Source organism: Salvelinus namaycush, chromosome 6, assembly GCF_016432855.1.
Source record: "Salvelinus namaycush isolate Seneca chromosome 6, SaNama_1.0, whole genome shotgun sequence".
NCBI lineage: Eukaryota > Metazoa > Chordata > Actinopteri > Salmoniformes > Salmonidae > Salvelinus > Salvelinus namaycush.
This window is the reverse complement of record NC_052312.1, coordinates 41,324,161-41,337,832: the sequence shown is the minus strand read 5'-3', so window position 1 is coordinate 41,337,832 and position 13,672 is coordinate 41,324,161. Positions and strand designations below refer to the sequence as shown.

General features: G+C 44.6%; 1 long non-coding RNA gene across 1 annotated transcript; it reads left to right on the top strand.

Moving 5' to 3' along the window:
- Window positions 1–3,678: 3,678 nt before the first annotated feature.
- LOC120050027 lies at window positions 3,679–9,329 on the top strand. Its single transcript, XR_005477153.1, has 5 exons — window positions 3,679–3,813; window positions 4,477–4,595; window positions 4,766–4,903; window positions 6,904–7,200; window positions 8,696–9,329. It is a non-coding gene; the product is annotated as an uncharacterized LOC120050027 (long non-coding RNA).
- Window positions 9,330–13,672: the final 4,343 nt, after the last annotated feature.

Here is a 13,672-nt window from a genome sequence, read left to right as displayed (position 1 = left end):
TCTCTTTCTGGCGTCATCGGGTTCTCCCCCTGAGTTTATCTCGCGGTCGATCTGAGTGGGCTCTCTATGTCTTTCGCTGTTCCAGAACTTCTCATGCATTCCCTTCCTCTCATTCAATCAATAATACTTTTGTAAGTCCAACTTTCCTCATGCTTAACTTCAAATGCACCGAAAAGAGGTTTAGCTATGTCACCTTGAGTGGAGGTGTATGCTTTGAGTCTTAGTTTCTCTACCTTCCCAAATCCCCCTCCTCTCTCTACTGACATGCTCTAACCAGAGAAGAATTACCCCCTTAACTGACAGACACACGTAAAGGTAGCAGCACTCTCTCTCTTTTCTTCTATTTATTTTCCTCTCTCTCTCCTCTCTCTCCCTCTCCCCTCTCTCTCCCTCTCCCCTCTCTCTCTCTCTCCCTCTTCCCCCCTCTGTGTCACTGTGATTTTTCCTCTTAACTTCTATTTGTGATCCATCTCCCTTCATTTCTTTCTGACTCTCTCCCTCCGTCTCCTCTTTCATCCCTCTCTTCAGAGAGCCACCCGCATCCCTCTGCTTGTCTCCTACCCATAATTCATAGTGACAGGAAAGGTTGCACGTGGAGGAGTTCTGGTTGACAGAAAGAGGAGAGGGAACACTATTTAGGCCTGTCACTACACACTGTTTACAAGACATCTGTGAGTCAGACCTAGACTCACACATCTCCACACAATTGACCCTATGACACTGTAAATATTGACAAGTTACAGTGGCTTCACTGGCTTTGTCAGTTTGAGATAGAGAAATATACATTTACTTTCGTCATTTAGCAGACGCTCTTATCCAGAGTGACTTACAGTAGTGTGTGAATATTTGTTCATACTTTTTATGTATAAAATATAGACTATAACCAGAGGAGAGACAAAGTAGGAAACAGGGTATTGAGAAAAAGAGTGAGGAAAAGGAGAAAGAGAGGGAGAAACAGAGACAAGGAGACAGAGAGAGATGACATGTAGCCAGTCACAGTCAGTAGCCCATCCCCAAACGCCCCTTTGAGTGACTAGATCTGTGGCTGTGTTATCCATCTCATTCTAACCAGCTCACAAGGACACACACAAACAGATATCCTGGTGGATTAACATATAACAGGCCGGTAAACAAAAACAACAGAGCTTTCATTAATTAACGAGCTCAGGGCCGGCCGGGCGGGCGGGTGGCGAGGGGCGCTAAGACACTCTCCCTGTGGCACCATGCCAGACCCCGAGCCATGCCAACCTGAACACAGCTGCCTAATGGAGAACTGGCACTGGCTGGGACAGGGATGGGAGACAAGGGAGAGAGGGAGGAAGGGATGGGAGAGAGGGAGAGGTTTGGATGCAAGAGGGGGAAGGGACGGAGGGAGAGTTAGACAGAGGAGAGATATGGAGGTAGAGGGATGGGAGAGAGAGGGCAAGAAAAGGATGGAAGCGAGGGAGGCGAGAAAGACAGAGAGAGGAAGGGACACAGAGACGGAGCAAGAGAAAGAGAGATCGAGAAAAGCAGAGAAAGAGAAATCAAAAAGTTAGCGAGAGCTGGCAAGCGAGAGAGGGAATAGAAACGGAAGAAACAAAGACAGATAAAAGGAGAGCGGGGAGGGGGAGTAGCCGTAGCCCGTAGTGTGCAGAGAGAGGAGATCGAGAGATAGCGCTGGAGATTGGATGATGATATCCCTGTGCCTCTGCTCATTAATAGTGTGAGCTCTCCTCTCTCTTTCTCCTTTGTGATTTTAACACATTTCTAATTAGCACAGAATCCACTTTGTTTGGGGGAAGGGATGGAGAGATGGAGGGGGGAATCATATATATATATATCTGTCTTTATTAAATTCCGTTTCATTTGATCTTTTTTTAAACACGACACGACGGTATAGCCAGCGTTTCCTTTCCCCTGACTCCAGCAGAAGAGAATGAAAGCTGGTCCTAATGCAAGGGGTAATTGGTATGCTTGTCTGAAAGCTTTCATGGTTGTCGAAGTTGTTAGATTCTACAAACAGTGGGAGATTTTTCGGAAGTTAACAACAGAGGATAGAGAATCAAAAGGCGGACTCAAACGACTTTGGAATCGACGTGACACTAAAGTACTATATGATGCTATCATTTTAGGTCAGTTAAGGTGGTTGGGGTTCGTTAGGGAATCCAACAGAAAACATTTAAAAAACGTTTCGTAACGAAAAACCGAATAAGTGTTTTTAATTGGACGAGTTCACGTAGTCCCTCCTTATTTCAGTCCATTTTCTTCCGTTTGGTGCCTAATGAATACGACCCTGAGGGTGTCCTATCAGCTTGTTTTCTGTCAGTCTAACCTTCTCCATTTGGAGGGACAGTATTATGTGCGACACACTGCCATATAGACAATGTCAGTGTGATAGCCCAGTGGGGAGAGGGAGGCTCCCCTGCTTGTCTTTCAGGGACACGTTTGGCAGTGCTGCTAATCAGAGTGCAATTAGACAGAGAACTCTTTGGGCGACAGAAAAAAACTCTGATTACCCAAGAGTCAAGGGGGTATATTTAGGATCTATCTGTTCCTGTTCCTCCATGGTTGACGTGGTGCCCCCGAGCTACGAGCTGAAGTGTGGAGGAGAACGAGGAAAGATGGAGGAACGAGTGATCACACAGTGGCTCTAAAGGACACTCCCCATAGCTAACCCAACACTGTTTACTTTATGGCTAGCCATCCTATGGATGTACAGCATACTGTAAGTCCGCATCACCACCATCCCCTGGGCTCATAGATATGATGTCACCATCACCACCATCCCCTGGCCCCATAGATAGGTCATCTTCCCCACTAGCTCTACAGAGGCCAAAGACTACAGGCAGCAACCTCCAACGCTCAAAGGTACAGGATCTCTCTATACATGATGCTTATCAGTTTACATATATATCTCCATCTTTGTATTTGATAGTCCACTAGGCAGGTAGCCTAGTGGTTAGAGCGTTGGGCCAGTAACCGAAAGGTTGCTAGATCAAATGCCTGAGCTGACAAGGTAAAAATCTGTCGTTCTGCCCCTGAACAAGGCAGTTAACCCACTGTTCTTAGGCCGTCATTGTAAGAATAATAATAAGAATTTGTTCTTAACTGACTTGCCTAGTTAAGGTTAAATAAAAAAATACAAAATAAATATATATCACCTGCATAACTACCCACAAATGTTACCACTTACCACCTGTAACCTACAACTACCTACAAACAGAAATGTACCCCCTCAACCCATCTAGAAGTACCTCAAACTCAAACCCAGCTATCTGCCATAACCCCTCATGAAACCATTTACCCAAAAATAGCACTCCAACTACCCTCCATTAACAATCACAAAATAAGTCTGACTTAAATCAGTTTGTATCTAGCCTCCAAACCCAAACCTACTCTAATCTCTCTGACTCAGCCCTGATCCCCCTAACATCCCTCCCCTTCCCCTCTGCTCCCTCACTGTCTCTCCGAAGTCTGCAGTACTTGTATTTACACCCTCCCCTCTCACCCCAACACAGTGCTTTGGGGAACAGAGCACACTCTGCTCCGCTCTGCATCAACAAGATCAAGGCTTCAGAATCAGAGGCGTCAATACCACTGCTTGTGCTGATGAAAGTCAAGAGAGCTGCTGACAGAGTTTAGGAGTTCACACAAACACTTCTGAGTTGTTTTTATGGTTTTGAAACTCTGCAGATTGGGAGCAACCTGAAGAATGTAATCCGGGCCTTTCGTCTGTCCGACCACAACCCGAGACGGACAGATCCAGCAACACGAGCTGCGCAGGATACTGGAGAACTACTCCTTTCCCTTAACACAGAGAGACTAGCAGAGGTGAGAGAGAGGGTCCAATACATACAAGCATGCACACACACACACCATGGATGATGGATCCAACTATTTCCAGTACTCCCTACGGTCAGAAGTAATCTTTTGGATAGGACATGATAACTAATGCTAACTTTGTGGTCAGTCCTTTGTCTTTTCATTGAGAGAGAGCTAATTGACTTTTAAAACGTTGGGCCCTGCAGTCAAATCCACTCCAGAAACGTCACCCAGCTTTTAGTGATGTGGCTCTAGAGGATTCTGTGTGACAGGTTCATTTAACATGGCTTTAATTGGTTTCAGTACTCGGGAAGCTCTCTCTCACTTTGTCTCACCGTCTCTCCTTTTAAAAAAAAATCTCCCTCCAGCTTTCTCTCCGTCCCTCTCTCTCGCTCACACACACACACACACACACACACACACACACACACACACACACACACACACACACACACACACACACACACACACACACACACACACACACACACACACACACACACACACACACTATCTCTATCTCCGTCTTTTCCTCACCCTCTCTCTCTCGCTCTGTTTGTTTTCAGCACATATCTCACGGAGTGTTGCCCCTCTATCTCTCATTTCCCGTTCTGATCTTCGGTTTACGTTCCCAATAAAACGGACTATGATTTCATCTCCTCTCCACTGCAGACTGTGGACCCACTAAAGCCCTAACGACATGGCAACAATGTCCTACAAAGTGTTCCTGGAGAAGCTGGGCCTGGAATCTAACAAGTACAGGACGTTTGTCCCGGAGCCTCCAAAGCTAGGTAACGTAGGAGTCTTAACTCAAATGACTACAATCAGTACATAAGGCACTTAAATAGCTGTTAAGACACACAGACCCGCAGACAAATATACACAGAGTTTCAACCATTAAGCTACAGCCGAATACTTCAATATGTCTTGGACATGACTGACAACATTGTGTGTTTTACAGCGTTGGGCTGGCAAGGAATTAGTCCTCCAGACAAGACAAAACAGAGGAACAGAGCAGCGTCCCAGAATGCAACAGGAGATACACAGCAGATCCAAGGCCTTACTCAAGACGAGCTGCAGACGCTCTTCCTGAAAAAAGGTAGAATAGTCAACTTTGATGGCGCCGTGATAATGTATTGTGGCCAACTCAGTGGAGAAAATTGCCCAACAAACAGAGATTATCCCCTAGCTAAACATTTGGCCAACTGCTAAAATATCTTATCAAGGTCACTGTTGAAAAGTGAAAGCATCACATGATATGATTGGGAGGATACCATCTATCCAGATTGGTTTAAGCTAAGACAGTGTGTGCGTTTGTTTTTGTGTGCGTGCATGCATACATGTGTTTGTACACTCCTGCTTGTGTATGTGTGCGTAGTTGTGTGTGTTTTATTGATTCTGTTTGTATGTCACCATCTGGCCCTGTTCCGTGCGTTATCCTCTTAGATGAGACAGAGAGGGGAAATTGGCTCTAAGTGGCGCGCTAGTATGCGTCGCGACAGAGGGAACACTTCTCATTAAAATGTTTGCCCAGAAAAATCTGTTCCTGAGTTAGTGTGTTAATCATGACTAATTTGTGGGAAGGCAGCAGCAGTGTAGTACTGCACATCATATGGGGGTGATCCCCACGGCAACCATAGCGTTGAGTCACTTCCTGTCATTAGTGTTGTGTGTGTGTGTGTGTGTTAGTTGTGTGTGAGCTGTACCCTAGTGTGACGAGCACTGCAAGCATTTGATGTCACCCACTCTGGACTGGTGTCACAGGAAGACCTGAGGGCCATGCTCAGCAGCTTCCTGTTTCCCATGAGCCTCAGCACCTTCCAGAGCCTGACCTGCCGGTATGAAAGTGAACATAGTGGCACGATTGACTTAATTACTATGCTCTCTTTCTGTTACCGATTCCCTGCTGGCGACTTTCACATTTGATCTCGGAAGAACGTTATTTGGTCAGTTGCTCGATTGTGTTTACGTAGTCTGTCCACGAGAGAGTATTTCAAATTCCCACTCCACTCCCCATCCCCCAGGAGCGGTATCTGAGTCTAGCAGGGGAGCACTTCCACTTCCTTTGTTCTAATCCTTCACTGCTTTCAGTATAGTACTACCCCATACTGAAGAGAGCCTTCAAACAGTTGGACAGGGTAAGAGACAAGTCCTCACGAAGGAGCGGGAACAAGGGACAGCAGATAGAACTAGCACAGCGTAAAAGATTCTGATAAACACGTTACTTCAGCAGATTACAGATAGGCAGACCATTAGCTGCAGCTATTGATGTCCAGGAACGGAGTTACATATGGCCACTAGTTACTCACTCAGTCACCATATGTTCACTTGACAACCATGTCAGACATCAACATCATCATGCCTCAAGTTCTATCTCGAGATGCTCAAATCAGTCCACGTCCGCCGTATGAAAACGTGATAGTGACACTAGACTTTAGCGGAGAATATATCTTCGATTAATTCACAGCGGTGTTTGATGTTGATGGGCTACAGCTATACGTGAAGCAATCATTGGTGTCCAAGTTTGAGCGTGTGTGAAGCCTATGCCAGATATAAAATCATAACATATCTGTCAGAAACTCCTCCTTTTATGGCACTAAAGAAAGAACAAAATCCCCCCCCCCATCAACTGTTTTAATAATCAATTCTGTGGGTACTAGATCAAACATGGCGTCCACACACCCCTCCCGCCAATAATTTGCTTTTCCAGACAGGCAGGTTGGAAGCCAGCCTGCATGTGTTTTAGACAGACTCTGGGGAGAAGTTGTGTTAGGCTGGGATGACGTACGCTGATGCACAGTGTGTCTGTGTGATTCACCAACCAATATAAAGCTGATAACTGTTAAAAACGACACAAGGGCAGCAGACGGCTGGCTAATGGTAAAACAACACTTTTACACAAGCCTATGGCTGCTAATGTCAGAAGATCACTTTTCAACACCAACGAATAGCAACTAATGTTACCTAACTATTTTAATCAAAACACTTCACTATTCAAAACTGGGGCTTCAAGCACAAATGTAAAGGCAACTCCTACACCTATATCCTAAACGAGGAAGAGAGCTCAAAGAGGGTGTGTCATGTCTCTCTACCGTGTAGGATAGGGAGGATCACCAGGGCAGACCTTCATCAGGCTTTGGAAGTCCCCCAGTATAACCTGAGGGGTCCCCAGGGCTCCTGGTCCAGCCGCAGGGAGCCCCACACCCCCAGGCCTCGTCTGAGCCCAGCCCAGGTCAGATCCTCCTGATCCTGCTGGACCCAGAGCACACTGGGGTCATCACCCAGCCCAGCCTGAAGCTGCTCAACCCCAGGAGGGTGCACTCTGCCCCAGGGAGGGAGGCATTACACACCCCTACTGGAGGATGGAAGGAGGAGGTCATGGAGGATGTGGCTCAGGTACAGGAAGTTCAGTGTGTGTGTTTGTGTGTTGATGTGTTGGCACATGTTCATGTGTGTGTCTGTTGACTAAGGAGGAGCAGAGGGAGTTGAATGAGACTCAGTATCCACAGTGGATTCAAAAGGCACCCACGGCAGCAGACACATGGACTACCGTAAATAAACTGCAAAACACAACATAGCACAGAATTGTTTTTCTTCTGTTTTCACCCATTTTAGTATATTGAGTAATGAAACATAGACATATACAGTCCTTCTCTGTTGTGGTGTGTGTATTGGGGTGTGTATTGAGGTGTGTACCGATGTGTGTATTGGGGGGGGGGGGGGGGTGTATTGTGATGTGTATTGATGTGTGTATCGGAGGGGTGTATTGTGGTGCGCATTGAGGTGTGTATTATGGTGTGTATTGAGATGTGTATTGGCGGGTGTGTTGATGTGTGTATTGGGGGGGGGGGGGGGGGTGTATTGCGATGTGTATTGATGTGTGTATCGGAGGGGTGTATTGTGGTGTGCATTGCGGTGTGTATTATGGTGTGTATATAGATGTGTATTGGTGGGTGTGTTGATGTGTGTATTGGGGTGTGTATTGGGGTGTGTGTTGAGGTGTGTATTGGGGTGTGTGTTGAGGTGTGTATTGGGTGTGTGTTGAGGTGTGTATTGGGGTGTGTATTGAGGTGTGTATTGGGGTGTGTGTTGAGGTGTGTATTGAGGTGTGTATTGGGGTGTGTGTTGAGGTGTGTATTGTGGTGTGTATTGAGGTGTGTGTGTCTGCAGGTGAAGGGCTTGCTGCGTGATCAGCTGAGTGATCAGATAGGTCCCATGCTGGAGGCTTTAGGGGACTGTGACCCTCGACAGACTGTTCGCCATGAAGACCTGAGAAGGATCATACAATGTTATGGCCTGCCCCTCTCACACACACTTCAACAGGACTTTACGTCCTCCAAAAAACATAAAAACGACTGATTACAATTTGAACTGCTGACGACTCTATTAGACGACTCTATTGGTTTATTTAAAAATATATATATAAAATTGAAATTCCATACATTTTGAAGATATATAAAAAATCGATACATCCTTTTAAAAATGTTAACACAATGCATTACCTTGTTATTCTTTCCGAGCATAGCCGGCTCTAGAGGTGATATGTTGTGTTTGTGTCCTGTGTACTCTAGGCTGTCTGAGGCCGGTTTAGACCCAGGGTCCTGCAGGGTCAGGTACAGACAGTCCCTCAGGGCCCTGGGCCTGCCTACAGGAGAGACACAGACAGGCACTATACACTACCCCCACAAGGGCTCTGACAGGTATGGAGAACAGAGGCAGAGGGAGATAGAAGGGAGAAAGTGACAGATGAAGAGAAAGAGAGGGAGACAGAGGTGATCAGACAGAGACAGGGGTCCATAATAACAAAGGGTAAAGTTAAGTAACAGAGGAGTTAGAGAGGAAGTGTTTTTTTGTTCTAATGCAATATGTACTACATTTCTGCCACCAACAGACTGAACTCCCAATCCCAGAATGCCTTGGTGAACAACAGGCCAGTGCATTCCCCCAGCACCACTTTGGGGGTCCAAGTGTTCGCACGGTGGAGAACATTATGTTCAGGAAGCTCAAAGAGAGGCTGGACCACAGACACGTTACCCACGACGACCATATCCGGGCAACGGCCAGTAGCTCAGACGGAATGCTGTCGTTGAGAGATCTAAAGAAGGTCAGAAGGTCGAGACAGTCGTGTATACTTGACCTCTACTTGACCCCTGCTGGACTTGAGCTCTGATTGGAACTAAATAAAAAGTAGAAAACTTTCAAGCTCTCAGGGCCTTGACCTTAGTGGTCCTTTATGTGAGCCACAGTTTCTTTTTATGAAGATTATGTCACCATACAGTCATTGTACAGTATATTTTCCAACACCTTTGTATAAGACATGCACCTTGCCCTAATGTAGTTGTAAGAGGTGCGTAACTGGCTGCAGGGAAGTCAGGCGCAGGAGAGCAGAACTGGGTAATAACCGGAGCAGTTTAATGAGGCAAAACCAACGGCACCCAGAACAACAAAATATGGGTTGAAATAACCACTTCGCAAACCAGTCTGAAGTGCACATACACTTTACAACAAACAATTCCAGACACAGACATGGGGGGAACAGAGGGTTATATACACGTCAAGTAATGAGGGAATGTAAACCAGGTGTGTGGGAAAACAAGACAAAACAAATGGAAAATGAAAGGTGGATCGGAGATGGCTAGAAGACCGGTGACGTCGACCGCCGAACGCCGCCCGAACAAGGAGAGGAACCGACTTCGGCGGAAGTCGTGACAGTACCCCCCCCCCCCTTGACGCAGTTCCGCAAGCTCAACCTATCGCTTGGTTTCAAAGACGGAAAAATGTCCTGTTCGGCTTTCCTGGCTAAGTATGGTGGTACGAGTCCAGTGTGACTCTTAACTTGCCATGGCCAAGAGACTCAGACTGTTCTCTAAATTAGTGTCCTAGCAAGGGGAGTTAAAGAGAGGGTCATTCCACTTGAAAACCCCTCAGAAATCCTCAGCCCCCAACCCTCCCCAACCAGCACCCCACCCACGGCGATCAAAGGCTACCCCCCCTGCCTCCTGTAGAATGATGTCTCTGTTAGCACATGAATCATTGGAGAGCTCATTGGGATTATAAATAGAGTTTTAGAGAAGCTCTCCATCTCTCATTAGAGGAGAGGAGAGAAGCAGAATCCCTCTTATTGCTGACTGTTTGGGGTAATTATGAGCTTTGGAAGCAGAATGGAAGCAGCAGGGCACCACTAATTTGATTTAATATATATATATATATATATATATATGTATATATATATATATATTACATTAAACAGAATCAGGACCTAAACTTAGCCATGTTTGCAAAGTGCAACATTTGTGTTTTAAAGGATTTGGAGAAAAAAAAGTACCAAGATCCTATTTAGATATAAAATGGGTCAGGCAGTTAAAGGACTACAGACGTTGGCAGTTGTGAGGGGTCCTTTTTCTGTGTGAAAAAAACACAAATGCCTAATCTGAGTGGAAATTATAACAAAACTAAAATTTGTTGATGTAATTTCAGACACTGAGATTGCATTACAACAACCAGTAAATAGCATAAAATTGCATATTTTACACAAAAAGCCAACAAAATTGAAATGAATCCTTTAACCTTATCAATAAATATAAGAGGATAGCCTCAGTTATTAATCTTGTGCCTGACATTCTTCCTTTTTTCCTTTTGCAACTGGGAACATTAACATTTGACATGCCAAGTTCAATTCTTGGAAGTCAATCAAATAACGATGGGGATGACATTAAAGGGGCAATCTGCTGTTGTTGCATCCATTTTTGCGACTTATAAATGAATGATATGTACCCCTTGGTTCTTGAAGAATATAACTTATTACACTCAAGGGTGCGTTAATATAAGTAACACAATAAAAAAAATCACAATCAATATCCGTAAATTTAAGCTAGAGATATCAGGTTCTTTGCATGGGCTGGGTCTCAATCCACCACATCCGCCTATGTCAGCCTTCCGCATCTGCGGTGGAAGGTGGCTAAGCTACAGAGGTGTTTGTCAGACCATGAGACATCCCAAAAATCTATTATGACAGCTTTACAGAAAGGGAAGACTCTCACGAACACGAAGGAGTTCTCCATTTTGACTTGTCTGAAGGTAACCCATACAAACGAATAGAAGTATGGAAGTAATTTTGTGCCAACAAAAATAAGGGGTTAAATATGTGTCCAAAAATGTCCTGAGCTTTATTATATCTCAAAGATATATGACCGACACTTCAAAACCTTATTCCTTATGATGTATTATTTGACTGTCTTTTTCCCCAATTTATGAATGTGTTATTTATTGTGTTTTTATGGGGTATAGTAGTAAAAGGCCAAACTCAATATTTCATAAAACAATTGTGTAAAAAATTTTTATACCTAAGGGGTCTAAAATTCTAAATCAAATAGCTAAATGATCCATGGTATGACCATCCTAAAACAATTGCATATTTTAGCTTAGTAACCCCTAAAACAGCTTAGACTTTTAGAGGTTAATGCCTCATGAGCTTAGGTCAACTGCCATACCCCATCACAACCCACAATCTAAGCTTGTTTTACTCCAACGTTTGTAAACAAAGCAAATGTAAACAATCTGTATAGCTTAAAAACATGGTTACAATTATAATTTTTATATCATGTACAGTATGGTCAGTCCTTGCATCCATAGCTTTGTCTGTACATTTGAGAGTGGTTACATTTCTTCAGCTCCTTCCCTCAGCTTTTGACTGAAACAGTGGCAGGGAACTTATCTTGTTTCTACTCCGGATTGCCCCTTTAAAGTGGAGAATTTAAAGGTCCAATGCAGCTGTTTTTATCTCAATATCAAATAATTTCTGGGTAACAATTAAGTACTTAACTGTGATTGTTTTCAGTTAAAATTGTCAAAAAGAAACAAAAATATACTGAACAAAAATATAAAAACGCAACATGTAAATTGTTGGTCCCATGAGCTGAAATAAAAGATCCCAGAAATGTTCCATACGCACAAAAAGCTAATTTCTCTAAAACGTGCACAAATTTGTTTACGTCCCTGTTAGCGAGCGTTTCTCCTTTACCAAGATAATCCATCCACCTGACAGGTGTGGCATATCAGAAGCTGATTAAACAGCGTTACACAGGTAAACCTTGTTCTGGGGACAATAAAAGGCCACTCTAAATTGTGCAGTTTTGTCACACAGCACAATGCCACAGACATCACAAGTTTTGAGGGAGGGTGCTTTTGGCATGTTGACTGCAGGAATGTCCACCAGAACTGTTGCTAGAGAATTTAATGTTAATTTATCTACCATAAACCGCTTCTAATGTCATTTTAGAGAATTTGGAAGACATCCAACTGGCCTCACAACCGCAGATCACGTGTGACCATGCCAGCCCAGGACCTCCACATTCGGCTTCTTCACTTGCAGGATCATCTGAGACCAGCCACCCGGACAGCTGATGAAACTGTGGGTTTTCACAACCGAAGGATTTCTGCACAAACTGTCAGAAACCATGTCAGGGAAGCTCATCTGCATGCTTGTCATCCTCACCAGGGTCTTGACCTGACTGCAGTAACCAAATTCAGTGGGCAAATGCTCACCTTTGATGGCCACTGGCACGCTGGAGAAGTTTAAACTGTACCGGGCAGATGGCATCGTGTGGGCGAGAGGTTTGCTCATGTCAACATTGTGAACAGAGTGCCCCATGATGGCGGTGGGGTTATGGTATGGACAGGCATAAGTTACAGACAACAAACTGAAATGCATTTTATCAATGGCAATTTGAATGCACAGAGATACCGTGAGGATCTCTGTTTAAAGATGTCTGTGAAATCCATAGATTAGGGCCTAATTGTAACGATGTGCGTTGAGAGTCGGGAAGCAAGTTCCGGGAGTGAGTGTTTTAATAAAATAAACAGACCATAATACAAAACAAGAACTTCGAACAACGCACAGACATGAAACAGAAACAATGACGCCTGGGGAAGGAACCAAAGGGAGTGACATATATAGGGAGGTAATCAGGGAAGTGGTGGAGTCCAGGTGAGTCTGACGACGTTCAGGTGCGCGTAACGATGGTGACAGGTGTGCGCTATAACTAGCAGCCTGGTGACCTAGAGGCCGGAGAGGGAGCACACATGACACTAATGAATGTATTTAAATCGACAGATTTCCTTATATTAAACTGTAACTCAGTAAAACCTTTGAAATTGTTGCATGTTGCCTTTATATTTTTGTTCAGTGCAGTTCCTTAGAGCAATTTCTCAAGAAAAAACTTTGCTATGATTGTCTGGGAGTGGGGAGGGGGAAACTGAAAACTCTCTTTCTAATTGACCTATTAACTAATTTACCGCCTGGTGTGGTCACCAGGCAGGCCAAAACTCCATCTGACCAAAACAGGCCCTTACACTTAAGGTCATTATCCTAATTTTCACAATTTTACAGTATTATTCCAACTTCAAAGCATGTAAATATCTATAAATCACAGGCAAATCACATTTCTGACTGCACTGGGCCTTTAAAATGCAACCCTTTCATCCAATCAAATCACAGTTTAATTATGTTATTTAATAGAGAACCAGGCCAGAGAGCGGGACCAGGCCTCGGGGGGGCTTAGGGGTAACCTTGGTAACCTGCGGGCTAAGCCACGCCTCCTGACAGCGGAGGACTGCCTCAGGGTGATCAAAGAGAGGATCGAGAACATCCACGGGGTGAGAGAGAGGAACCGTCCACGCCCACTACACAACTCCACACTCCATTACCTCTGGGATCAATTGTTTTGATCAATATACATATTCTATACTGCACACACAAACACATAGTACTGACAGGATGAGACGACGAGGGGTTGGGCTACTAAGCCTCACAGATGATTTTCCTTTCTATGTTATATCTGCAGCGCTGCAGTCAGTTGAAGAAGAATGC